The 27,228-nt window shown below is 42.2% G+C and overlaps 1 protein-coding gene across 1 annotated transcript in view; it reads left to right on the top strand.

The window, feature by feature from the left end:
- The first annotated feature begins 21,447 nt into the window (after positions 1–21,447).
- The window catches only part of LOC121571727 (ecto-NOX disulfide-thiol exchanger 1), an 81,283-nt gene continuing 75,502 nt past the window's right edge, over positions 21,448–27,228 (top strand). Inside the window, exon 1 of the mRNA XM_041883371.2 lies at positions 21,448–21,842. The gene's annotated coding sequence lies outside the window, so the exon portion shown is untranslated. The remainder of the gene's footprint in view (positions 21,843–27,228) is intronic.

Genomic DNA, 27,228 nt, shown 5'->3' on the forward strand with positions numbered 1-27,228 from the left:
ATTAAAGGGATTCTCTGGTACTTTTCTATATTTTTTTGCCAGATGTGCAGATATGTCAGTGGTGGTCGGTGCCGTTTAAGATTAGGGAGGGCAAAAATTTAATTATGAGCATGGCCTTATTTCTATTACAGCATATTGGATGATTGTCATTCATATTCCATTCACCCAGCTCAATGTAATATCGATAGGTTTAGGCAGGCTACTACTACATAATACTACAATTTGCCCTATACCCATCATGAGGTTGCCACAACCTAGCCTACAAATGAAAGTTTATAACGTGGGTGCACAGGTCGAGAGACAAATTGGAGAAAACATGGTGACAGACAGTGACGTCCTAAAAACGTCTTAACTCAATGAGTCCCATCGTGACACCGTCATGATTTGGAATTCTAACCCTTTTTAAACATCTTGTGTTTGAGCTACAGACTTCTGGGTTGTATTATTGGATTTGTCTATTTCTTCTCCATCCTAATAGACCACCCATTAGTCTGTGTAATTAACGGGGGCTGAGCTAGAGCGGTGTTTGTGAGACAAGTGCCGGGTCTTTCTACAAAAATGTATGTAGAGTTCGAATGGTTTGAGCTACAAACTATTAAGCTACAGTATCTATGAAATGCTGAGACTCTCACGCACATGTAACATGTTTTCCTCTATGACGCTCACAAGATACCCAAAAGTCATTAGAAGGTAAGCAACTTTGATGGAGGTGGGGCCACAAAAAATCTGAACTCATCATGAGGGGCCGCAGCTGCTCCCGGGTCTGTTTACCCACATCCATATGCCCCTCCATACGTTTTACAGCTAGTTTCCTGTAATTTTACATATTTTGCCATAGGGTGGAGAGAAATGTTTGCGGTTTTTAATATGATATCTGACTGAGACTGACTGACAAAATCAATGGGGGGCCCCATGATAACAAGTTTAGATAGCTGGCCGCTAAACTAACTTAGCAATGTAAAAGACATGGGCTAATTGACTGACTATCAGTGAATGACATAACAAGAGTAAAACTGATGCACAACCAAATTTCGAAATTGCACCTTGTGTAGTCTACTATAAAATCATTTTGGGGGGAATTCATCCGAGGGCCTTCAAAAGGGGGGCCGCCAGTTGCCCATCCCTGTTCTACATAGAAGATCATAGGAAATCCAAGGACATAGTGTCTATAATACTGTAATAAGCTCACATAGTTGCTGTCACAAACTCCAAACTCCACACAGTTGTCACTGACTAGTTGGATATTCATTTCCCACTGAGCAAACAATTTCTGTACTAACAGCATTCATAGAAATTCATTGATCTTTGATTTGGCTGACCTTTTTTTTTTTATTGACATTTGTCAATAAAACTCATGAATGCAACTGTTTGTCAAATTGTTTTGTGTTCTACTTCTAGTCCTGGTTGTCCTGAAAATAAAATGGTAAAACGCTTAATTGTGAGGCTAAATATAAGGGCTGGAGATAAATTCATGTCAGATAAATGAAAAGCTGATTTTTGCTGGGGTCTCGGGACTCATAGAGTTGAGGGATATCCCTGGAACAAGCCGGGAACTAGACAGGGGACAATGACAGAATGTCCCATGTTTTAAACATTCTTGGACACAGTAATATCCTTGCAACGTCCCATGAAACGTGTCTAGAACATTAATATCTTACAGTATATTCTGAGAACATGGCAAACATGTTCTGTGTATGTTTGGTGTGACATTGATGGAATATTCTAACCATCAGAAAACTGGACACATAAATGTTCTTGCAATGTCCCATGAAACATGTCTAGAACATTAATATTGTCTATTTTTTGAAAATGGTAACCACATTCTGGGTAAATTCTGTTTGACATTAAGGGAATGCTCTCCTAACTATCACAAAAACATGCTAAATAGGTTATTAGAATCAGAATCACCTTTATTAATTTACATATACTCTGAACTTTACTTGGTGATATGGTACTGCTAGTGATAAACAACATTTAAAGATAGAATACAGACAACAGAGTTTAAACAAAGTTGACACAACTAGGTAGAGTGAGCATAGAGCTACAGTGTAAGAGAATGAGCAGATATACACATGTACAGTGGGTATACGGTTCGTATACAGTGGATGTACACATGTACAGTAGGGTATACGGTTGATATACAGTGGATGTACACATGGACAGTGGGTATACGGTTGATATACAGTGGATGTACACATTTACAGTGGGTATACGGTTGATATACAGTGGATGTACACATGTACAGTGGGTATACGGTTGATATACAGTGGATGTACACATGTACAGTGGGTATACAGTTGATATACAGTGGATGTACACATGTACAGTGGGTATATGGTTGATATACAGTGGATGTACACATGTACAGTGGGTATACAGTTGATATACAGTGGATGTACACATGTACAGTGGGTATACGGTTAATATACAGTGGATGTACACATGTACAGTGGGTATACATACGGTTGATATACAGTGGATGTACACATTTACAGTATCAATATATCTATATGCAGAGAGATGGACAGAGTGCAATGCAGTATAGTGCAGTTACTTTGTGCACAGTTCAGAGATGGCTTGATGCAGTGTGCAGCATAGAGTGCATAGTCCTTTAGTCTCTATGGGCCAGATGGCCGGTTGGTGAGGGCCACAGCCGGGGGAAGAAACTTGGGAGAGATGGTGGGGCGTTTTCTGAAGTCAATCACTGTTTCCACGGTTTTGTCTGTGTTGAGGTCCAGGTTATTGCGACTGCACTAGGCCAGTGGAGTGGCCTAGTGCAGTCGCAATAACCTGGTACATGGACTCATTGCCGTCGGTGATGAGACTGACCAGAGTGGTGTCATCTGCAAACTTGAGTAGTTTGACAGATGCGTTGTTGGAGGTGCAGTCATTGGTGTAGAGTGATAAAGAGTTCGAAAGGTATTTTCCCAGCTTCACGTGTTGCGTCCTGTTGGTCAGGAAGTCAGCGATCCGCTGACTGATGGAGCTGGACACGTTCAGCTGGGAGAGTTTGTCTTGTAGAAATTCTGGGATGATGGTATTGAACGCAGAGCTAAAGTCCACAAATTCTCCTTTGGGTTATCTAAGTGTTTTAGGATGTAGTGTAGGCCCATGTTGACAGTGTCGTCCACAGACCTGTTAGCTCTGTAGGCAAACTGCAGTGGGTGGAGGGAGGCATCAGTGATGGTTTTGAGATGGGACCGAGGTGAGCGCTACAGGTCTGTAGTCGTTCAGGCAGGACACCTTTTGTTTTTTCGGGACTGGAACAATGATGGAAGAGGTTTTTGCCAACACACATAGAACTGGACATTACAAAAACGTTCTCTCTCCCAGTGTCTCATTCTCCCAGCAAAACACACCTAGTGGACTTATAACACAGCTAACACTGCCCCCTAGTGCCCATTGTCTTCAACAACGCAACCTATAGTAGACACTGTAGTACATCCTCTCTCTCGCTCTCTCTCTCCTCTCACTCACGCTTTCTTTCTCCCTCCCTCCACCTCTCTCTCCCCCCTCTCTCTCTGTGTGGTTATTATGTTAGGACAGATTAAGCCCAGCAGTTGGTCTTAATTAGTCAGGTTTAATTAAAGTAGCTGGTGTAGATTTTACACAATGCAGTTAAGACGTGTTTAACAGTAGCTTTAACAGAGCATTGCGTCATAAAACACACACTAAAATGATACAAGATATGAACTAGTGACTTTATATGCCTTGCTATTCAGTTTCTTTGAATCAAACGTTCTATATTGGGTTTTCATTTATGTGCACGCCACGTAGGCTATTCATAATGACGTGATTCCTGAGATCTTTAAAATATAGAGATTGAGACAAAGATAAACAAGCAAAGCATTATCGCCACCCTTTGAGAGTTACTGCTACCGTATTCCACGATGACGGGAACATGAAGTGTATGAATATGAAGTGAATATTCATTGTATTCTGGAATATACCCTTTTTGTGTTGGGTGCAACAGACAGATATGGCTGAATGTATATTTAATAAAGATCTAATATACATTTACTCAGTGTTCACAACAGTCAGTAGTTCCGGTTTGTCCATCCACAGGAAGCCCACCTGCGTTCCAAAGTTAAGCACGTCCCTGACGTGGGAGAAGAAGGCCTCAGGGTGACAGGATGTGCATAGGGTCACGCTCGGCCTGTCATTCACCGTGTCGTCATGGATACTCTCAGGCAAGACCCCGCCCCTCTGGAGAAGTATTCTGGAATGGAGAACATGGAGGTTTAAAAACACGGGGGACAGGAAAGGAGACCCTGACCTAAATAATGTGGAGATTATTCTACTTTCTGTATTCAATGGTCAGCAGCACGCCCCGAGGGTGAAATATGTGTTCCGAAGAAATGCTGCCCCTTTAGTTTAACTCTCCATCCTTCTGCTGGTTAGATTGGCAATCAATTGACCTGATGGGAGTAATGATAATTTCACTCTAACAGTATCACCCCACACAACCAGTATCCAATCACAGGGATCGCTCCCAGGTCATGACCTTTGTGTATTCAATTAGATGAGTGGCTGGGGGGTAACTCATGCTATGGTAATGAATCATGGAGAGCGGTAACCAGGCGACAGCCTGTAGGAAATCAATCAGGGGACTCTCCAGCCTAGCAGCACCTATCATAAAAACCACATCATAGTTTGACCTCACAGTGACCTCATTATTAACCCTGTGGTTTTATTTTAAAAACTGGGAGTCAATGCTTTTTGTCAGTGATTAAAGGACAATACGTCACAGAAAGACAATGGTAAGTCTTTGTCTATACTTTGCACAGTTGGCCACACTTACCTGGTGGCTAGTCGTAGGTTGACATGAGGCCTGGTCTTGGCCATGCCAGGAACACAGTCAGGGTGGAAAGAGTAGAACTCTGCAGGCTGCTCTCTCTCCAGCGTAAAGCAACAGGCCCCCACCGACGGCCCGATCACCACGGTGACATCCCACATGCTGCTGCCGAACCCTGTCACCATGGTGTTTACTGTAGCCATGGCAACGCCCATCTGGGTTCCTTTCCATCCTGAGAGAGGGAAACACAGAGGGGGACACTTTAGACTGATGCACCAGGCATGTTTCTGGGGAATATTACTACTGTACTACGATATCCCGACCCTCACCTGTGTGAGCAGACAAACACGTCTGAGTGGTTCACCAATCAGGGCCTTGATGGGCTCGGCACCAATAACAAGGGGTGGTGTGTAAAGACACACACTTTCCGTTGAATGTTTCTTTGGGACCATCAGGCGACGTCCTAAAAACTTGTTTACTGGAACAAGCTGGGGTCTAGACAAAAACCTCCAGGGGAACCTCCCTGACAGAACTTCCTATGTTTTAAACACCATTGGACTCAGCTAATGGCGCCGGAGAAGATGGCTGCCGTTTTACAGCCCTCTAACCAATTGTACTATTATGTGTGTTTTTCCGCGTTATTTGTAATTTATTTTGTACATAATGTTTCTGCCATCGTCTCTTATAACCAAAAAGAGCTTCTGGATATCAGGACAGCGATTACTCACCTCGTATTGGACGAAGATTTTTTCTTCAACGAGGCGGCCGCGAAGGATATCATACAGACACCCGACAAGGCCCAAATCCCCGTCATTCGCGTGAGGAAGAGACAGAGATATCGTGGACGTAGATCGGGGTGCCTTGTAAGGATCCGACGGCGAGCGAGTAAACTGCCTCTTCCATCAATCCTATTAGCCAACGTTCAATCATTTGAAAATAAATTGGATGACCTAAGATTACGGTTATCCTACCAACGGGACATTAAAAACTGTAATATCTTATGTTTCACCGAGTCGTGGCTGAACGACGACATGGATATCATACAGCTAGCGGGCTATACGCTACATCGGCAGGATAGAACGGCTGACTCCGGTAAGACAAGGGGTGGCGGTCTGTGTATATTTGTAAACAACAGCTGGTGCACAAAATCAAATACTAAGTAAGTCTCGAGGTTTTGCTCGCCTGAGGTAGAGTATCTTATGATAAGCTGTAGACCACACTATTTACCAAGAGAGTTTTCATCTATATTTTTCATAGCTGTCTATTTACCACCACAAACCAATGCTGGCATTAAGATTGCACTGAATGAGTTGTACAAGGCCATAAATCAACAGGAAAACGCTCATCCAGATGCAGCGCTCCTAGTGGCCGGGGACTTTAATGCAGGGAAACTTAAATCCGTTCTACCTAATTTCTACCAGCATGTTAAATGTGCAACCAGAGGAAAAAAAACTCTAGACCACCTTCCACACACAGAGACGCATACAAAGCTCTCCCTCGCCCTCCATTTGGCAAATCTGACCATAACTCTATCCTCCTGATTCCTGCTTATAAGCAAAAACTAAAGCAGGAAGCACCAGTGACTCGGTTAATAAAAAAGTGGTCAGATGACGCAGATGCTAAGCTACAGGACTGTTTTGCTAGCACAGACTGGAACATGTTCGGGATTCTTCAGACAGCATTGAGGAGTACACCACATCAGTCACTGGCTTCATCAATAAGTGCATCAATGATGTCGTCCCCCACAGTGACCGTACGTACATACCCCAACCAGAAGCCATGGATTACAGGAAACATCCGCACTGAGCTAAAGGGTAGAGCTGCCGCTTTCAAGGAACGGGACTCTAACCCGGACGCTTATAAGAAATCCCGCTATGACCTCCGACGAACCATCAAACAGGCAAAGAGTCAATACAGGACTAAGATTGAATCGTACTACACTGGCTCTGACGGCTCGTCGGATGTGGCAGGGCTTGAAAACTATTACAGACTACAAAGGGAAGCACAGCCGCGAGCTGCCCAGTGACACAAGCCTACCAGACGAGCTAAACCACTTCTATGCTCGCTCGAGGCAAGCAACACTGAAGCATGCATGAGAGCACCATCTGTTCCGGATGACTATGTGATCACGCTCTCCGTAGCCGATGTGAGTAAGACTTTTAAGCAGGTCAACATTCACAAGGCCGCAGGGCCAGACGGATTACCAGGACGTGTACTCCGAGCATGTGCTGACCAACTGGCAAGTGTCTTCACTGACATTTTCAACATGTCCCTGACTGAGTCTGTAATACCAACATGTTTCAAGCAGACCACCATAGTCCCCGTGCCCAAGGACTCTAAGATAACCTGCCTAAATGACTACCGACCCGTAGCACTGACGTCTGTAGCCATGAAGTGCTTTGAAAGGCTGGTCATGGCTCACATCAACAGCATTATCCCAGAAACCCTAGACCCACTCCAATTTGCATACCGCCCCAACAGATCCACAGATGATGCAATCTCTATTGCACTCCACACTGCCCTTTCCCACCTGGACAAGAGGAACACCTACGTGAGAATGCTATTCATTGACTACAGCTCAGCATTCAACACCATAGTGCCCTCTAAGCTCATCACTAAGCTAAGGATCCTGGGACTAAACACCTCCCTCTGCAACTGGATCCTGGACTTCCTGACGGGCCGCCCCAGGTGGTAAGGGTAGGTAACAACACATCTGCCACACTGATCCTCAACACGGGGGCCCCTCAGGGGTGCGTGCTCAGTCCCCTCCTGTACTCTCTGTTCACCCATGACTGCATGGCCAGGCACGACTCCAACACCATCATTAAGTTTGCCGACGACACAACAGTGGTAGGCCTGATCACCGACAACGATGAGACAGCCTATAGGGAGGAGGTCAGAGACCTGGCCGTGTGGTGCCAGGACAACAACCTCTCCCTCAACGTGACCAAGACAAAGGAGATGATTGTGGACTACAGGGAAAAAAAAGAGGACTGAGCACGCCCCCATTCTCATCGACGGGGCTGTAGTGGAACAGGTTGAGAGCTTCAAGTTCCTTGGTGTCCACATCACCAACGAACTATCATGGTCCAAACACACCAAGACAGTCGTGAAGAGGGCACGACAAAGCCTATTCCCCCTCAGGAGACTGGAAAAGATTTGGCATGGGTCCTCAGATCCTCAAAAAATTCTACAGCTGCACCATCGAGAGCATCCTGACTGGTTGCATCACCGCCTGGTATGGCAACTGCTTGGCCTCCGACCGCAAGGCACTACAGAGGGTAGTGCGTACGGCCCAGTACATCACTGGGGCCAAGCTTCCTGCCATCCAGGACCTCTATACCAGGCGGTGTCAGAGGAAGCCCCTCAAAATTGTCAAAGACTCCAGCCACCCTAGTCATAGACTGTTCTCTCTGCTACCACACGGCAAGCGGTACCGGAGTGCCAAGTCTAGGTCCAAAAGACTTCTCAACAGCTTCTACCCCCAAGCCATAAGACTCCTGAACAGCTAATCATGGCTACCCAGACTATTTGCACTGCCCCCCCACCCCATCCTTTTTACGCTGCTGCTACTCTGTTAATTATTTATGCATAGTCACTTTAACTCTACCCACATGTACATATTACCTCAACTACCTCAACTAGCCGGTGCCCCCGCACATTGACTCTGCAACGGTACCCCCCTGTATATATAGCCTCCCTACTGTTACTTTATTTTACTTCTGCTCTTTTTTTTCTCAACACTTTTTTTGTTGTTGTTTTATTTTTTAAAATAAATGCACTGTTGGTTAAGGGCTGTAAGTAAGCATTTCACTGTAATGTCTGCACCTGTTGTATTCGGCGCATGTGACCAATACAATTTGATTTGATTTGATTTGATTTGAATGTTCTTGCAACTGTCGTGTCGCGTCTGTTGTTGGTGGCTATTGCTGTCAACAAGGAGTCTGCTTAGGCTGCACTGTGATTAGAGGCTTTTATTAATATCACACGTTTACAGCATAAGTGACAGATGTCATGACACCCGGAGAACGGCGTCCCAGATTGCAATGGCCATTCTGACTTCTTCTTCGTTTAGCCCCTAATTATAAACAATGCAAAAAGATGGGTGCTCCCTCTTCTGGCCAATCACCAGTCTCCCCTGGGGCGTCACCCCACAAACGCCACATTTGACCTAACATAAACACATTCCATTTCTTCATGAAAAACATTTAACAAAGGCATAATCCTAATACACGACATTTCCCCCCTTCGAGACGAACTAAAAGTCTCGAAAACAAACAGAATAGGATTATGACAAGTAACAATTTATCTTATTGAGTATCTTTAACATTAAACCAAAAAATATTCTTCTCTAGAGTGTATATACCTTTCTATGAAATATGAATAACTGTTCATGAAGTGTGAATACATTACTATGAAATATGAATAAATCTTTATGGAGTGTAAGAGCGAAAAACTGTCCGGCAACCTTCGTTCCAAATCCATCCATCAATCAAGACAGTAAAATTCTCTCACGGTCCCTCTGCCCCAGGCAACCACCTCGGTACTCCAGATAAACTCATAAACAATGTAAATGCATTTGAAACTATGATGCAATTAAATACACATGTAAGCCCCTGTAAACAAAATCCTATCCAAAAAATATCCACTCTAAGGCTGGTCAACCCATTGGACCCTATAGTGGACCTCTCCCTGCCTAGACTCCCTGTCCCTAAGCATCAACGAAATAAACAAAAACATCTAAGATCCCCACATGTATTCAATAACATCAAACATCATTCTACAAAAATTAATACCTAAGAATATGACACAATTATGTATTACACATCAAATATGTCTATATTTCATTGCAGATACTGGAATGTAGTCCACTACACTTCATCTCCCCGTAGTCTCGACTTCCAATGGATTGTTGATGATGGAATGGGAATCTCTCCACACCTTTCTTGTTTCATCTCCTCCAGTCATTGTCCTTTCACATTGTCCTTGTTTGAGTATTTCAATCTCCACATGTTCCCCCAAATGCTTCTGGAAGAAAAGAAAAGACCAAACAGTATCTTTTGCAAAACAACACTTTCAAATTGAACATCAATATCAACTAAGAATATAGAAATGATATATAAATGATGTATGAATCACATTAACCCACTTCCCCCCTTTGATTCATAAAATCATACTAAAATCACACTAATATTGAAAAAATAATTGAAAAATGATCAAAACATCAAAAATGATATTTATCCATTCAGTTCCACTTGTCCATCTTCATCCAGATCAGGAACAGTCAACACCGGCATCTGAGTGTTGTCTCCAGGCATCACTCTCCAACCTATCTCAATATCATAGCTTTCTCAAAGGTCAGTAACAAATTACAAACATCACACACAGTGCTATCAAAGCTGCAACTAAAATCTGAACCATCACTGCCCCTACTGGGCCTACCTGATCTTGCAACCAAGTCTTCGCTTACTTCCGCTCCTTCAGATCTACCAAATGCATCCCTTATATTCTTCAATGCATATATAACCCTAGTGATAATATCTGAACTATCTGGACTCAAAGTATAACTAACATTATCAATATGATCTTCCCAAATGTTACACCATACCATGGAAAAAGTCCCCCCTTCTCCCTTAACTTTATCCTTCAATGATAGGCTTGAAGACTATGACATGTCTCCATGTCTCTTTTCATCCAATTTCAAACCTAGCTTCAGATTGATCTGTGTTCGGTGCTACCCCTCTTTTAATGGTAGAAACCTCATATGGAAGCTTCAACGTCGACATGTAACAACATCCTGTCCATCCATAGGGTAAGAATATATATGCTTTATCACCACAAACCCTCAAAATAGCTCTAAAATTCCCCATAGTCACATTGTCAGGCAAAAGCTAATCTTTTAACCATCAAAGTCCTGCTGTTCCTACTACCTGGTACATAAAAAGTTACATTATATTTGTCCTCTCTAACCTTATGTTCGTGCTTATCCAAAGTCATCATATAATCATCACAATCTGATATTCCCATGAACATACCCTTTACATCATATGTTTTATTAGAACAAAAACAATTTTTAGCCCTCACTGCTTTCACCTCAAATGCTTCAGGGTTCGCTGTTACCTGACTTTCCTTACCATCCAACAAATTCCCATAGGGTAATTCATTTAACCAAGAACACCTAAACCTAGGCTTAAACAAATGTTCTGACAACGACATTATTTTATCTGTTACTGACTGTTGCTGATACCACAGCCATGACAACGCATAAGACTGACACACACTTGATAGAGGTCGAGCGACCGTCTCTAACATGTTTGGTGCTGTAATTCTCACCAGACATGGACCCTCAAGATTCCTCCCTGATCTTACAGAATGAGTTAACTGCTGGAACCAAAGATTCCTACCTGTCCATCCATCTTTAACTTTCACAACAGAAGAATCAAACCACATGCATATAGTTTCTCTCTTCCCTAACGAGCGGTACTGATCAGATACCTCTCCTTGTCTGTCATTAAAATCAAAGACCTCATCCTGTCCTCCATGATAGTATCCTTCACTATTTCAGATGAATCTATATTGACAGCACTCTCTATCCGTATCATAAACCCCTGAGTCCTTCTTGCTACCCCCTTTACTTTCAGAAGAGTTGTTGTCGGTGTCATACTTCCTACATTTGCTATTGCCATCGTATCATTAATCCCTTCCCAAGTTACCATTAAAGTAGTTGATTTAGTTGATGTATTACCACCTTTAATTACGTCTAGTGGGAAAGTTACCAATATACTCTGTGTATTATTTACTGTTGGAGTGACTACTGTAACATATTCTTCCTGACCTCCTTTGATTAGGTGCAACAGCTTCTACTCCTGGTCCTGATAACAATACTTATTCTCCATAATTATCTCTCCATGTGGGAGGAACGTCCCCATCCTAACGTCCCCATCCTAACCCTAATAAGTATTTTTTCCCTAAAATTGGTGCTGGAGCTATTGGTTCCCTTATAATCAAATGCGATATATTTATGGCTTTAATAACTATCAATGTTGAAAGAGTTAAATTGCTTCTCACTGTTGTTTTAATAGACTGAAGTGTTAATGTCCTTAGTTACTTCATCCATTTTCCCCAAAGCTTTGAAGTCTTTGCTTGTACTTCCATCTATCACCACTAGTGTCACTCTTTCCCAAATCTCAGTCCTACCTCTAATCCCTGACTTTCAAACTTTTGATTATAAAAAATACACCTATAATTACCTTGATCTCCCTGCTGGAACTGTAAATATAGATACTCAATCACCCTCAATCTTCTCTTATTATTCAGCAACACATACTTTCTCAATGCATCTGCTCCTAACAGATCTAAACTCCTACCATATCTTCCCACTAAACTCTAAAATGTCCTTCACCACTGTTCTCTCTCTCTTACTACTAACTTTGAAACTTAGCTTACTGTCTTAGAGTTCCTTCAACCTAGTTCTCCTAACTTTTTAATCTAATCTTTTCTCCTAACCTTTAAAAACCTTTTCCCACTGATTTATTCACAAAATCCCTTTACCACCAATTTTTTGAATATGTGATCGGGAAAGTCCCCACCTGCTTCTGACTTCTTTACACACAGACTTGGCAAACGACTAAACACCTTTTAGCCTAGCCTGAAATCTCTTGGTGTAAGAATGTAACCCAGAATAACAGTCACCCCTTTTAACTTTATTTTTCAGACAGATTGTCTAATAGGCAGTCTAATAGATTATCATCCTTCCTATGATATTATCTTTTTAAGCAAATATGATTCCCAAAAACCTACTTTTTAAAATCTTCTACCAGACAGCCGTTTAGTGTACATCCTATTGTACAGTTCAATTTACACCATGCATCTCTTCCCAACACTGCAATAGGTATAGGTTCTAATATTAGTATTGTCTATTTTAATTTCTCTTTGATTTTTATAGCAGAGCTCAATTGGTTCCTCAAGAGTAATTAGCTGTTTTACTACCTCAAATCCCTATCCTAATTAGTTAATTTTACATAGTGAGATGTTTAACCTCTTTAGGCTCAACACAGATAAAAGCTTTTCCACTATTCACTATCACTTCTCACATTCCTGTTTTTACTTCAATTGTTGGATATTTTCTCTTCTTCTCTAATCGATGCTATCAGCTGACACCCCCCTTTCGGATCTTCTAGGCACTCTAGAATCCTTAGGGTTCACCTGGAGAACAGGTGATCTTCACTTGCTCCTTTATCTTCCTTAAAAATGTTCTCTGTTGTTTCCTCCTGGCCCATTGCACTCACAGGTAAAGTGACCAATCTGTCCATAATTATAACAGTCTTCTGGAAGTTGCTGGAAGTGTAGCTGAAATCTTCCTCCTCCTTCTAAGCCTTCTCGTCCTCTTCCTCTCCAATTCTGTGTCTGTCCAGAAACTGTCTGTGGATATGAAACACCTGGTACCCCCCTTGGCTGGTACAATTGCATTTGATATTGTTCAGTTGAAGCTGTAACAGTGATTGTTGATTTGGTTCACTCTGATTCTTCCTAACCAAAGCTTCTCTTCTCCACCAGTTGTATGATTGAGTTTTCTGAGAGTTTCTTGATCCTGTTCTTTCTTGCTGTTGACATATCAGGATTCTTCAAAAGCTTATATTCTAAGTTCTGTCCTCGAAATATCATCTTCTTACTTTTCTTCTGTGCCAGTCCTTGTAGGATAAACTCCTTTTGAATACACAGCACCTCTAGTCTCCTCTTTATCGCTGTCTTCATCTGAACTCGAATCTCTTGTATCCTTCTTCCTTCAACTTCCATCAGAGATCAAATCTCTAGTATCCTTCTTTCCTCTCTTGCCAACTTCCTTCTGATCACAGAGTCATATCCACCCATGATCTCTTCTCAATCACTCTGATCTTCATCTTCATCATCTTCTTCAAGTTCCATCTTCCTTAACCTCACTCTTCTCTTTCAGACATCTCATTTTCTTCCTTCTGGAGTTTTGGATTCATCTTCATTGTCGTTTCTGCTTGTCCTCTATCTATTATTCGTTCATCTTCCTCTCCGATGCAACAATCACCCTGCTGGATGATCACTGGAAGCTGAGGATAAACATCCCTAAGCTCTACTTCCTTCTCGTAAGGTGGGTGTCTTTTTGCTGAATCCGTATGTGAGAAAGGTGTACTACCTTCTGCCATTAGTTTTTCTGTCACCTTCTCTATACCTTTGTTTATCTTATTGCTGGAATCTTTTATCAGTTTTTGTTTGAGAATGAAGGGCAACTTTTGTTTCATTTGCCGGATAACCTAGCAATACTTTAGTTAAAGGGTTACTATTTTGTACTATATCAATCGGTGTAATGACTTTTATAGCCTTGCTGTCCTTTCTCCCCATTGTAACAACCCTTTTATATTCCTTTATCGTTAATTATTTTATTTTAGACTATATAGCCTATGGCTTCCCCCCTTTAATTATTATTTTTTTTTTAATAAATCAATCAACCAAAATATGAATATGAAAAAATTCAATTACATTTTTTATCCAAAAACCATTTCTAATTAAAATAAAAAATCAATTAAAAAATCATTTAAAAATTATGAATAATTAAAACCTATTTTTTATTTCTACATCCTATGTCACCAATTTATCAATTAGTGGTGGCTATCTTACCACAACCCATCAAATGCAAGTAGTCAACTTCAGACTACAATACCCATAAACAAAGCCTGTAACCCTACCATTACTACAATTCCCATAACCCCCTTGCTCTATCAGCACCTAATCATCTTAATTTTACAGAATAATGTCAGTCCTTGATTCCCAACACAACTGCAATTAACCCCAGTGATGCACATAGCCTCCAAAATGCAATTTTTAATGAAATAGTATTTGCCAAGCCTATGTGAAATTGTCATAACATCAGATATCCTGTAGGGGAAGATTTTGTGACCAGACCAGTCTCAAACCCTTGACTCGATCCTCTGTCGCGTCACGCCTTGTCACGTCACGCACACGTTAGCCCCTCCTCTCTCTCTCCTTTGCTCTCATATGACAAAAGAACAGAGACACAGGAAAAGATTTTAGTAGTTAATGCAATACTGAGTTACTTCAACCATATTCAATATTCCTTCGTTCACATTCGCTTTAAGATTTAATTCAGGACTAAATAGATTGCTCAAAAACATTTTTATTTTATTTTAATCCGTCATTTAATTTAATTCATTATACTCCGTCAACATATATTTAATTTATAAATTCAATAGGTCACAAAACAAGTTTCATCTTTAACCATCCGCCGATGTAACACCTAGAAGATTTAATTCATTTTCAAATCTTTCCTCTTTGTTCTCTCGTCTGTGTTTCTCTGTCTCCCCCTGCGACACGCAAGCCCCACAGAAATATGACACGTTACCCACAATCCCGTGTTGTAGTTTTACTATACCCTCGTGTTGTAGTTTAGTGGCGTAAAACAAAACGTGTCCTAATCTCGTGCCATAAACTCCCCCTTTCTGTAGTGTAGTGTCGCAAAATTAAACGCATGCGCAAATGCATTCAATGATACGATTCCCAGACAATAGAACGATAGCATTACGCTACAGCTTCACTATTTTATACCTTATAATCGAACAATTACACGTAACAGAGCTCACACACACACACAAACACATTTAAGAGGGTTATCCTATCGCAATAGGACCTCTAAGGACACGTTAGCATGTAGCACGCAACACAATTAGCATTTAGCATTAGCCTTTATGTAGAATGTGGCCTGAACCAACATTTAGCATTAGCATTAACATTAGCCTTAGCCTTTAGCTAACTGTGGCCTACCACACACAAATAAGCATCCTGCACTGCCCTTATTCCTTTTTGTCTATTTCCCTACCGTTTTGTGCTACCGTGGACTTAATGACAATTCACAGAGAAATCAGACCCAACAGACCCCCCGTCGGACGAAAGTCGAGCAATAATCACAATCAGATACATTTCATTAACCCGAGTTTTTCTTTAAAAAAACACACCGACTTGCACATTCTATCGTGTAAGCGGATTTGTCGGCCCATTTTTAAAATGGCCCCCCTGGGGTCTTAAGCGGTACAGTGCTCTAATGTATGCGCATATCTGCCTTAATTGTACACCTTCAATACTTAATTCCTACCGTTTTATGCTCTAAAATTCCAATTATCTGCCGTTTACCAATGGAATAACATTTTAGAATATTATTACAGACTCCTAGTCGACCACAATAGCGCGCCACATCAACAACGACCCAAGTACTTTTAACTGTACACCTTCAATGCCCTCTCATGAATCAGCGGAATAACTAATGCCCAAATTTTGTGAGTAATCTCACCTTTAAAGCCGGCTTGGGCAGTAGTCAACTCGCGACTCAGGAAGGGCACCAAGAACGATGCAATCAGAAATCCCGGACGAGCCCCCATTCTGTCGTGTCGCGTCTGTTGTTGGTGGCTATTGCTGTCAACAAGGAGTCCGCTTAGGCTGCACTGTGATTAGAGGCTTTTATTAATATCACACTTTTACAGCATAAGTGACAGATGTCATGACACCCGGAGAACGGCGTCCCAGATTGCAATGGCCGTTCTGACTTCTTCTTCGTTTAGCCCCTACTTATAAACAATGCAAAAAGATGGGTGCTCCCTCTTCTGGCCAATCACCAGTCTCCCCTGGGGCGTCACCCCACAAACGCCACATTTGACCTAACATAAACACATTCCATTTCTTCATGAAAAACATTTAACAAAGGCATAATCCTAATACACGACACAACGTCCCATGAAACTTGTCTAGAACATTAATATATTATATTCTGAGAACATGGCAACCATGTTCTTTGTGCATTTGGCGTGACGTTGATTAAATATTCTCCTAACCCTCAGAAAACTGAACACATGTGATGCGTGTGATGGGAGGAGTCAGGCGCAGAAGGGTAATCACCGAATACAGAGTTTATTCCTTCGTTACACAAAATACGCTGGAAAAGCGACAAACGAAACAGGCACAGGGGAAACTATCTACCCTGGCAATACACTGTAACGGTATCTCCGTACAATACATAGCCACAGGAGAAATATCTACCCTGGCAACAAAATGTATGAGTAGCTCCACCGAGCTATACTACTCTCACATACAAACAATCACCCACAAGTACAAGGGGGCAGAGGGAACACTTATACATGGACTAATGAGGGGATTAGAAGCAGGTGTGTGTGATTGACAAGACAAATGTGATGATGATTGGGGCGGCAGTGGTTAGTAAGCCGGTGACGACGAACGCCGAAGCCTGCCCGAACAAGGAGGGGAGGCAGCCTCGGCGGAAGTCGTGACAACACATTAATGTTCTTTCAACGTTCCCATGAAATGTGCCTAGAACACTACTATTGAATATTCTGAGAACATGGTAACCACGTTCAGGGTAAGTTTTGTTTGACATTAAGGGAATAGTCTCTTGCAATTCACTGGAAAATTCTTATGAAACTGTTAGGTAATGACCTAATTAGACTCCTAAGGGAACGTTCTCTAAATTGTGGGAATGTTTGTTGTGAGATGGGGTGTCAGATGATCATCAAATCAAATCAAATTTTATTGGTCACATGCGCCGAATACAACAGGTGCAGACATTACAGTGAAATGCTTACTTACAGCCCTTAACCAACAGTGCATTTATTTTAAACAAAAAAAGTAAGAATAAAACAACAACAAAAAAAGTGTTGAGAAAAAAAGAGCAGAAGTAAAATAAAGTGACAGTAGGGAGGCTATATATACAGTAAAATAAAGTGACAGTAGGGAGGCTATATATACAGGGGGGTACCGTTGCAGAGTCAATGTGCGGGGGCACCGGCTAGTTGAGGTAGTTGAGGTAATATGTACATGTGGGTAGAGTTAAAGTGACTATGCATAAATACTTAACAGTCATGAATAACCGTATCTGTCCTCTCCAGGTCTCAGATACAGGATGACAAAATTGATTGATAGGTAATTGAAATGTATCATGTGTATATATATATATATATATACAGTGGGGGAAAAAAGTATTTAGTCAGCCACCAATTGTGCAAGTTCTCCCACTTAAAAAGATGAGAGAGGCCTGTAATTTTCATCATAGGTACACGTCAACTATGACAGACAAAATGAAAATCACATTGTAGGATTTTTAATGAATTTATTTGCAAATTATGGTGGAAAATAAGTATTTGGTCACCTACAAACAAGCAAGATTTCTGGCTCTCACAGACCTGTAACTTCTTCTTTAAGAGGCTCCTCTGTCCTCCACTCGTTACCTGTATTAATGGCACCTGTTTGAACTTGTTATCAGTATAAAAGACACCTGTCCACAACCTCAAACAGTTACACTCCAAACTCCACTATGGCCAAGACCAAAGAGCTGTCAAAGGACACCAGAAACAAAATTGTAGACCTGCACCAGGCTGGGAAGACTGAATCTGCAATAGGTAAGCAGCTTGGTTTGAAGAAATCAACTATGGGAGCAATTATTAGGAAATGGAAGACATACAAGACCACTGATAATCTCCCTCGATCTGGGGCTCCACGCAAGATCTCACCCCGTGGGGTCAAAATGATCACAAGAACGGTGAGCAAAAATCCCAGAACCACACGGGGGGACCTAGTGAATGACCTGCAGAGAGCTGGGACCAAAGTAACAAAGCCTACCATCAGTAACACACTACGCCGCCAGGGACTCAAATCCTGCAGTGCCAAATGTGTTCCCCTGCTTAAGCCAGTACATGTCCAGGCCCGTCTGAAGTTTGCTAGAGTGCATTTGGATGATCCAGAAGAAGATTGGGGGAATGTCATATGGTCAGATGAAACCAAAATAGAACTTTTTGGTAAAAACTCAACTCGTCGTGTTTGGAGGACAAAGAATGCTGAGTTGCATCCAAAGAACACCATACCTACTGTGAAGCATGGGGGTGGAAACATCATGCTTTGGGGCTGTTTTTCTGCAAAGGGACCAGGACGACTGATCCGTGTAAAGGAAAGAATGAATGGGGCCATGTATCGTGAGATTTTGAGTGAAAACCTCCTTCCATCAGCAAGGGCATTGAAGATGAAACGTGGCTGGGTCTTTCAGCATGGCAATGATCCCAAACACACCGCCCGGGCAACGAAGGAGTGGCTTCGTACGAAGCATTTCAAGGTCCTGGAGTGGTCTAGCCAGTCTCCAGATCTCAACCCCATAGAAAATCTTTGGAGGGAGTTGAAAGTCCGTGTTGCCCAGCGACAGCCCCAAAACATCAATGCTCTAGAGGAGATCTGCATGGAGGAATGGGCCAAAATACCAGCAACAGTGTGTGAAAACCTTGTGAAGACTTACAGAAAACGTTTGACCAGTGTCATTGCCAACAAAGGGTATATAACAAAGTATTGAGAAACTTTTGTTATTGACCAAATACTTATTTTCCACCATAATTTGCAAATAAATTCATAAAAAATCATACAATGTGATTTTCTGGAATTTTTTTCCTCATTTTGTCTGTCATAGTTGACATGTACCTATGATGAAAATTACAGGCCTCTCTCATCTTTTTAAGTGGGAGAACTTGCACAATTGGTGGCTGACTAAATACTTTTTCCCCCCACTGTGTGTATATATATATATATATATATATATGTGTGTATCTGTATAACAGAAAATTATTTATTTTAGTTTTCCCCCAATTTCTAATTGTGGCAGCAGATTTAGTTCTGTGGAAATGGCTGACTCCATCCCTGTGGTCCAGGAAGACTTGGCTGTGGAATAAGATTGTGGGTCGACAGGTCCAGACCATCACATGGGCTGTGTCTACTGGACTGATGGATATCTTTGAGCCACAGTTATTATGAAGTACCCTGGGTCAGGTGTGTGTGTGTGTACAGTTTGTGCATGTGTGAGAGATGGAAGTGGCCAGCTGAAATGTGTTAGTGTGTGCCTGTGTGTAGGCTTGTGTGTGTGCCTGTGCGTGTGTGAGAGATGGATGTAGTTAGCTGACAGCATAATTTCTGGGGAGCAGATCTTGTGTGGCTGGGTGAATTGCTCGGCACACTGCATTACATGGCCAGCCTCAACGTCTCTCTTTCTTCTCTCTCTTCCAGCCCATCTCTCTCTCCCCAGACTCATCCCCAGCCACAGCCGTCTATCACAGGCTACAGTCAGCCCCCCCCCCCCCAGCCACAGTCCTCTTGAAGGAGCAGCAGACAGAGAAGGACTGCTCTAGCATGAAATTGAGGACCATCATGGTTGGTAGGATATCTCTCTCTCACTCTCTCACTCTCTCTCTCTCTCTCTCTCTCTCTCTCTCTCTCTCTCTCTCTCTCTCTCTCTCTCTCTCTCTCTCTCTCCTCCCTTGGTGGATGTGTCTAATGTTACAGTTGATTTAAGGCTAGTGATTTAAGACGCAATTCCCAGTGCAATGATTAAAGCAAAGCCAAAAACGTTAGCCACAAACGGACAAACAGACAAACACATCGACGAACAGAATCACAACCAAATAGCAATATGAGACGAGAGATAGAAACAATATCAACAACACTGTTATGGTTGGGTTCATAGAGCCTACTATCCACATACAAACTTTTATTATATTCACACCACTGCTGGAAATAAACATGACAGATTACAGAGGAATAGTTTTATTAATTGTATTTTTCAGTCTGTTTTCCATCTGACCGAAGAACCCATTTTACTGGAAAGCTGTCCTCAAAGCTACCACTAGGCGGGGCAAGTTACCAGATAATATTTTCACATTTAGAAGTTGGCTGTTGTTATTCCATAGCGTTTATTTATTTATGATATGAAGCATTCTTTTGTGATCCAGATCTCTGTGGACAATCAATGGAATGTTTGTATGAAGATTCCATCCTCATTGAAATCATTACCTGCTGTGCCATTCTACGAATATCCTGCAGACACAGTTTCTATAGCTACAGTATCCTGTGGTGTGTGTGTGTGTGTGTGTGTGTGTGTGTGTGTGTGTGTGTGTGTGTGTGTGTTTACCTGTGCACATGTCCTCCAGGGATCATGCCTGAGGGAGGGGAGAGTCATCTGTATTTTCAAGGTTACTGGAGGTGTGGAGGAATATATTTACTGTGTTCCTAATTCATATGTATTAGATCCTATTTCATGTATTTCCCATTAGATTTGAATGTAAGAGTTGTTGGTTATTATTATATGGCAGAACTGATGTGATATGCCAGCTATTGTTGAGTGCTTGATTGTTGTTGCCTCTGCCATTCAAATTTCATTTGAGTGACAACATCAATGTAAACCAACCTGTAAACTGACCTTTTTCTAGAAAGAAATACAAATGGACTTAAATAATTTGAGGTCAAATTTCTGCCCTGCTATAGCTGACCCGGTCAACCGTAACTGCTGTTATTGTGAAATGGAAACGTCTAGGAGCATCAACCGCTCAGCTGGTAGGCCACACAGCGCGTAAAAATCGTCTGTCCTCGGTTGCAACACTCACTACCGAGTTCCAAACTGCCTAATTGCCCAACATCAGTGCCCGACCTCACTAATGCTCTTGTGGCTGAATGGTAGCAAGTCCCTGCAACATTGTTCCAACATCTAGAGGAAAGCCTTCCCAGAAGAGTGGAGGCTGTTACAGCAGGAAAGGGGGGACCAACTCCATATTAATACCGATGATTTTGGAATGAGATGTTCGAAGAGCAGGTGTCCACATACTTTTGGTCATGTAATGTATCTCTATATCCGGCTGGCCTTTATTTTACCCAGGCAGGAGCGACCACAGCCTTCCTTTTCCCTTTTCTGTTCCCTGGATCTAAACCGATTTTCCGCACCCTTGCTCGTTTCAGAATCAGTCAACCCGCCTGTCGAGTCGTGCACGGCGTACCGTAGCTGGCGCGCGCCTATCGCGACCCACTCTGTATTTTTTATACCTAGGCAGGAGGAAGCATGCGCCAGAGAGCCGCGGAAGAGAAAGAAGAGCGTTGACAGCATCGTCGCATCTCCGTCTTTCGAGGTTTACGTCAAAGGATTACAGCTGGCATTCTTCTCGTCCAGAATCTGTGAAAACTTCAGTTTGAAACGGTACGAAACAGGCTGCCTTCCTTGTGAAATACTTGCGTCTTATGCGCGTCGATGTCTGTGTGTTTCTGACAGTGTGTGATTATGGTAGGCCATCTATCGAGGTTTCGCTGCTGGTAATGTCCTGTTCCAAGGCAGCAGTGTCACCTCTTATCCCAACCACTGCATGGTTACAACCATTAACCTAGTGAGATATTTACAGCTGGACAGAGTTTTGATGTGGTGTGATTATGTATTGAGATAAACTGACAGAGAGAAAGATAATGCCTCGAGCACGCTAATATAATGTTGCCATGCCATATCGAACATGTTGAATGTTTCGATTTATTCCAGGCTATTTGTTGATTGACTTTTGCAATGTTTTAGAGACATACAATTGGATTATTGAAATATTATATTCTGCCAGAGTTATATAGCCTACCGGAGCCTAAAATACAGACTTCCAACAGGGCATGGTAGCCACGCAAGTTGATTGAACCACAATTCGTAATTGCTAAACAGTTTAGCCTACTATTCAATGTAGACCCATTTGTGAGTTTAATCCACTGTTCTGAATGCTTTTTTTTTTTCAAAAACATCTAAATAGAAAACTGTTGGCTAAATCTGGGATCTATTTAGGGTCAAATCAGCCTAGCATGCTAGTATTTCAGAGAACCGTTCTTGGTATGGCTAGAAAGAGAGCATGTTGGTTAAGTGGATCCAGAGAGCGATGCTTTTACTTTGCTACAGTGACGGTGAGTCAAACACTTCAGCTCGCTGCCTGGCGGATGCTCTTGATAACACGTCACCTGGGCAACCGATTCAGCACCAAGGAGAGCGGAGAGAGAGGGGGGAGGGGGGTGCAATGCTTCGGGGAATGTTAGTGTGGTTAGATTGGTAACACTCATAGTGCTGTATGTAGACTAAGTGAAGTGAAAATAACTCAGCATGAATTACACAATTTGCCAATGGAACCTCGGCTAAGAGCCTTTGGATGACAAATCTTATTTCATATCTCAGTTAGCCTCACTGTATGTGTGTCTGTCTGACTATGCAAGAGAACATGAGTCATCTATAGAACTGACTGTACCTTCTATTACATTAGGTATGGCTTCTGATGAAAATACAATTATACAGCATGAAGCCAGGGCAGCTGGTAACAAAGGACCATCATGTTGGAAAGGTTTGTCCTTGAAGTCTGTATTAGATGTACTCTCCATATAGGCATAGATCTAGATGGGCTGTTGAATAGAAAAACACATTTTCCATAGAGCATTACAGTAGAGGGTGCAGGGGAAGGTGGTTGAGCTAGTCTTAATTGAAATTGGAAATGTCATTTTCCTTCTATTAATTGAATTGTTGCAGGCTGCAAATATGGCTGTGAACAGTTTTAATTGTATTTATTAAGGAAAAATGCAATGTTTGATTACAGATTAATTTGAGATATTATTATGATATGTCTTAATACTAAATAGATAGGTGAATTATGAAAAGCAGAGAAGGTCTTATCATTTCAGAGAGCAAACAAACATCCTTCACTGCAGGCTGCTGAGTGCTGTTACATTAACGTGATTCAGACAACTAAATATTAACTCACAGATTGGAAGAGAGAGAAAGGAGGAGAGGGGAGAAACTGGTATAAAGTTGACACCATAACAACGACAGGCAAATTTCCCAGGGGGCATTGGAGTTGTTTTGGAAAAGATGGCATGAGTTCAGAGAAGAGAACTGAAGTCAGTAAACAACAGCCTCAACCATTAAAACAATCACAGAGAGAGAGAGAGAGAGAGAGAGAGAGAGAGAGAGAGAGAGAGAGAGAATTATTGCTCTATGTATGGCATAATATAACACCAAACAGGATAACACTGCTATTCATGTTGTACACATAAACACAGCTCTGCCTCTATTGACCCCACACCGTTCCTCACACACACAACCACTGGCACTGATTACTGTGGCAGTTACTGATGAGATGTTACTTTATAGCCTGCTTCTGCCCCTTTAAATAGATTCAATACATAATCAAGTCTACAATTACAGACCTTGTGTTTAAAAGAAACACCAGCTGTGTTTGCCATCGATCCCCAGCCAAGGGAATTAGACCTGCTCCTTTCTCTCTCTCTCTCTCTCTCTCTCTCTCTCTCTCTCTCTCTCTCTCTCTCTCTCTCTCTCTCTCTCTCTCTCTCTCTCTCTCTCTCTCTCGTCTTGATTTTTAGTAACACACTCAGCTGGGTCCTGTAGGCAGACACATAAACTGTGTTTGGAGATTTAACGGGACATAATACACAGCTGCTGTGTGTGTGAGAGTGCGTTAGCTGCATGTCTGTATCTTGCTGTCGATATGGAGCCGGATGGAAATGGACACTGGAGCCTGAGGAGGAGATGGTGATGGGATTACCCATGGCATGCCTCTCTTCTCCACACACATGCACATGCTCACACACACCCTCAGTGCTCATTGTGTGAATTAGAAAGCTCTTCAGTCACAGTGTTTTATTCCCCCAGGGCTCTCGCTGCTGTTTCCTCCCTGGCCGTCTCACACTGTGTTGGGAGAATCTCCTCTCATGTGTGACCACTCTCAGAGATGGCCTGTGTGAGGAAGTGTGTGTGTCTGTCCATGTGTGTGTGGCTGTTTGCCTGCCTGTATGTGTGTGTGTGCCCCATTATAAGCTTCTGTCAGTCAAGGAAAGTTGAACTCAAGTCAGTCAGGCTGAGGCTTGGCAGCAGATCAGACCAGGCACATCTAATTGGGATTGAAGCCCATGGAACAACAGGCAGAAAATACAATTAGCTGCCTCTCTGCCTGCTTGCCTGCCTGCCTGCCTCTCTGTCTGAGGGAGAAAGAACAGGAGAGAGAGAGGAGAGAGAGAAAGAGAGAAAAGGAGAGAGAGTGAGAGAAAAGGAGAGAGAGAGGGAGAAAAAAAGAGAGCTAAGCTTTATCTGACTATCAGTGTGTTTTTATCCTGTGTGTGTGTGTGGTGTTGAAACTGAAATGGCATGCATTCAGCACATCATCTTATCTTTCATCTGTAAACATGATCCTTTTTTAAATCTGTAAAACAGCTGCTTTTCACACAGTATGTATGTTCTGAACAGTCACATTTTCCTCTGGTTGAAGTTGTTTTTATTTCTGTGTAGAGTAGTTATAGTTAATTGGCTGTGGTCTAGCACTTCCAGTTCTGTTTAAAGAGAGAGATAATACTGTGGTAAAAGTATGAGGCTAGCTCTTTTGAGGTGTCATTTTCCACTTTCCCCCGTGATATTTAAGTCCTTTAACTAGGCTGGGGTCTGGCTGGCTGACCTTATGTGTTTGTGTGAGTGTGACTCTTGCTTTCAGGGCTGTAATTCTCAGTATGTGCATCAGGGCCTGGACAGTGCCTTAATTTGTCTTTGGAGGGAGGTGTGTGTAAGTAATGCACTCCCTGTGTGTGTGTGTGTGTGTGTGTGTGTGTGTGTGTGTGTTTGTTTGTGATGTATTAAAGGGGTTAAACGGGGGTGTTGTAGATAAGGACCAGACTCTCGCTCTTCCTATTACCAAAGAAGAATGACAGCGCTCCCACACACTCCTACACACAACACACACAACCACACACTCCTACACACACAACACACACACACACACACACAAACACACACATACACACATAAACACACACATACACACACACATTATATACTGTTAAATGTGTTTGCAGGACAAGCCATCATGAGTCTGATTTGATACGTATCTATCTAACATTCATCATGGGTGTAGCGCATACACATTTATTTCCCCAGTCAGATTAGCCTTGGTGCTGTTTTTCATTTATTTCACCAGTCAGATTAGCCTTGGTGCTGTTTTTCATTTATTTCACCAGTCAGATTAGCCTTGGTGCTGTTTTTCATTTATTTCACCAGTCAGATTAGCCTTGGTGCTGTTTTTCATTTATTTCACCAGTGAGATTAACCTTGGTGCTGTTTTTCATTTATTTCCCCAGTCGTATTAGCCTTGGTGCTGTTTTTCATTTATTTCACCAATCAGATTAGCCTTGGTGCTGTTTTTCCTCTCCTTTTGATGCTCTGCTAGAAATATAAATTATATTCTGGGTTGTTCCATGGAAATCCTTATAAGAACATTCACTTCCAGTTGTTTTGATGATTCCTTGATCTTCAAGGCATGCATTCTGTTGTTAGAACAAGGGGGAGATGAGGGCCCTATATGCAATGGTTTCAATGGCATGTGGTATTATTATTAGTAAGGAAAATGTTTGGCGATATTTCACAAGTTGTTGGACAGAATAAGTACCATGAATACAGTGGACTACATTTCCAGGTAAATAAATGAAGTTCATTGTCCCCTCTGTGGTGGCCACTGGCCAACCAAGCCATCTTCATACTGTATGTGTTCTGGTCTGCAATCAGAGCAGGGGGAAGGTTTGGCATCGCTTCTCTCTCATCTGGCCAGACATGGTCTGCCATAGATACTGCAGCGCATCTGAGTATCACTTTACACACTGACGCTGTTATACACTTAGTTGTGTGTCTATGTGTATAGCGGAATGCGTGGTTGTATGTTTTGGGTTCACTACAAGGTTTAGATACTGTAACATCATGTAGATACACTGCGTATACCAAACATTAGGAGCACCTTCCTAATATTGAGTTGCACCCCCCCTCCCATTTTGCCCTCAGAACAGCCTCAATTCGTCAGTGCATGGACTCTACAAGGTGTCGAAAGCGTTCCACAGGGATGCTGGCCCATGTTGACTCCACTGCTTCCCACAGTTGTGTCAAGTTGGCTGTATGTCCTTTGGGTGATGGACCATTCTTGATACACACGGGAAACTGTTGAGCATGAAAACTCCAGCAGCGTTGCAGTTCTTGACACAAACCGGTGCGCCTGGCACCTACTACCATACACTGTTCAAAGGCACTTAAATATTTTGTCTTGCCCATTTACCCTCTGAATGGCACACACACAATCCATGTCTCAATTTTCTCAAGGCTTAAAAATCCTTCTTTAACCCGTCTCCTCCCCTTCATCTACACTGATTGAAGTGGATTTAACACGTGACATCAGTAAGGGGTCATAGCTTTCACCTGGATTCACCTGGTCAGTCTATGTCATGGAAAAAGCAGGTGTTCTTAATGTTTTGTATACTCAGTGTATATCATCAGTAAAGATCAACATTAGACTGAGGCCAGAACACTGTGATGTTCATGATGTTCTGATAGGTCAGGGCTGTGTTATGGAGAGGATAGTGTGTGAGTAAAATGCAAACACATTTCAGACAAATACAGTCCAACTTTCCTACAGCTACTTATGGAAATCCTTCTTCCACTGCTACAGTGTGTGTGTGCATGCATGCATGTCACTGCTTACGTGTTTTCATTGTGTATCTCTCTGTGTGAAGACTGTGTATGTGTATGT

This window comes from Coregonus clupeaformis, chromosome 29, assembly GCF_020615455.1.
Source record: "Coregonus clupeaformis isolate EN_2021a chromosome 29, ASM2061545v1, whole genome shotgun sequence".
In the NCBI taxonomy this organism is placed as follows: Eukaryota; Metazoa; Chordata; class Actinopteri; order Salmoniformes; family Salmonidae; genus Coregonus; species Coregonus clupeaformis.